The sequence below is a fragment of the Chiloscyllium plagiosum genome, unplaced genomic scaffold (assembly GCF_037043375.1).
Source record: "Chiloscyllium plagiosum isolate Xiang-an unplaced genomic scaffold, Cpla_swu_hap1 HiC_scaffold_27, whole genome shotgun sequence".
Lineage (NCBI taxonomy): Eukaryota > Metazoa > Chordata > Chondrichthyes > Orectolobiformes > Hemiscylliidae > Chiloscyllium > Chiloscyllium plagiosum.
Window position 1 is genome coordinate 48,718,950 of NW_028270165.1, and position 2,334 is coordinate 48,721,283.

General features: G+C 49.4%; 1 non-coding gene across 1 annotated transcript; it reads left to right on the plus strand.

Moving 5' to 3' along the window:
• The first annotated feature begins 357 nt into the window (after positions 1-357).
• On the plus strand, positions 358-447 carry trnap-ggg (transfer RNA proline (anticodon GGG)). The gene is given in 2 exon segments: positions 358-393; positions 412-447. It is a non-coding gene; the product is annotated as a tRNA-Pro (tRNA).
• The last annotated feature ends 1,887 nt before the right edge of the window (positions 448-2,334 follow it).

Here is a 2,334-nt window from a genome sequence, read left to right on the forward strand (position 1 = left end):
ATAAATATTTCCCAGTGATATACTGGCCCAATGTGCACAGTCGCGTTGATACACTCGTGGAGGTCTGCGTGGTCTTCTCCTGTTCTCTGTATCCTATGTTGAGGAGGGCAATGCTTGTCACTGGCCACTCGGGTTTCAGAGAAAAGTTTCGAAACAAAATGGTTGAATTATCTGCCAGTGGAGAGAGCCCGGTTCCTGGGGACGGGACAAACAGCAGCAGGGAGACTGAATGAGAAGCAGCTGTTCGGGAAACTCTTTGCCGTTTGCAATTCTCAGAGCAATCTCAAATGTATTTCATACTGAGCAAGTCTCAGGTCGCGCAAGCGGTGTGGGGGGTTAGTAGCGTTTCAGCCCTCTGGCTCGTTGGTCTAGTGGTATGATTCTCGCTTGGGGTCCTTTACTGCACCGAGATGCGAGAGGTCCCGGGTTCAAATCCCGGACGAGCCCGCGTTTTTTAACTTGACTTGTGCAAAACTCTCTGATTAATTTTCTCAAAAAACGCCTTCGTGAAACGAGGTTGGGCTGTTTGGAGTACGAATGAGGCAGAAGACAGGGAAGTGAAATGGTTGGAGATAGTGTTCAACAGGTTGACGTGAGTGGTGCGGTGTTTGAGGAATGTCAACAATCAAGGGAGATTGGAAAATTGGAACAGCTCTCCTCGGAGAACCGAACTTTTCCAAGTCATGAGGGACCTAGAAACAGGAAATAATGTTGTAAAATGCTCCCACACCTGAAAGGATCCTCAACGATTCGGCAGAATTTTAAAGTCACGAGGAAAAGAAGTAAAAGTGACATTAGGAAGATCGTTTTCGTTACAGGGACTGGTTAGGGTCAGTAAGTCCCTGTCTGACACTGACAAAGAGGAAGATTCAATGGACACAAAAGGGAATTCGGTGGTCACGTTCAGATGTGCAGATTTACGCTGAGAAGGCGAGAGAATGAAACGAATAGAGACACACGTTTACTTAAGTGAAGAACCAACAGAGCGAAGGTGGGCCGCATGGCCTCCGTCTGCGCTGTGACACATGTTGTGATTCAGTGTGAAATCACAGTTCGACCAACAGAATGTGGGAATTTAGAAATAAGTTTATATTTACACAGCCTCCATACGTCTGCGAAACAGTATATTACACGGCAGCAGTGGAGGTCTTTGACATCAGGCTCGAACGTGCCTGCCGCGTGCCAGACGGAAACCTGAAGTGTTCTGTGGAAAGGGTGCCGCGTACGGCAGCAGAGTGGCGCAGCGGGAGCGTGCTGGGCCCATAACCCAGAGGTCGATGGATCGAAACCATCCTCTGCTATTGTTCAATGTCACCTCGAGCTGCTTTCCTTTGGATGGGTGCTCTCTCTTCTGCAAGCTGCCTCTGCATCTCCTCACCGAATGTCCAAATGGCATGTTAGCATATCGATGCACTCGTCAAATCAAGTGGCACGATTTTAGAGGTCTCAGAGGTATTCTGGTCTTCGTCGGTTTCCTCTGAACCGAATCGCAAACCCAGTTCTCTGCGATGCCAATCAGCTGGTAAAGTTGAAACACATGCCTTGCGGTTTTGTCCATTCCTTGCAGTAATTCGCCACCCTGGTTCAGACGAGCATGACAAGCATGTCAGAAACCGCATCACGACTCAGACATAGTCCCCTACTATTAGGACGGATACCACCGATTGTGAATAACCTCAGAGAGAGAGAGAGAGAAGTGACAGACAGTCGTCGTGGACTCGATGGGCTGAACGGCTTCTGTCTGGGCGAGAATGCCGTCCCACTGCCTGTCTCTGGGACAGAGAGGCTGAGGGGGCAAAACTGGTTCATTTTTAACCGTCCCTTCCGTGTTGGACTGCCTGCAGTCCCTCAGCTCAGGGCCGTGGGGATGACTCTCAGTGAGTGAAGGTTTCACTCGGATTCTCTTCATCTGGGGCACTTGGGGCTCAGATGTTAACTGCTGCGCGGTCGCAGCAAAGAAAGCAATGCCCACTTTGCAATACACTTTCCGTAAGATTGCTGCGTGATTTCTGAACACCAAGAAGACTGCACAACCATGTGAATTTACCTGAGCGAAGAGTCCTCGGTGTCCATTTCTTTCTGTCCTGCCAGCACAGCATCTTTCTATCTCTCCGATAACAGACCCTTGGAGAAAGTTCACAATCAAAGTTGTTCATGTTCCCCGCATTAATGTAACTGACACCTCTCACCCCAAGGGTTTCAGAGAGAGAGAGAGAGAGAGCAGAAGAGCGAATGGACTCTACCCGCACCCCACCCTACACCCCGTCCCACACCGCAGAACAACGTGCAAGTAGAAATGAAATGGTTTAATTTTCCACCAGTGGAGGTAGTCCA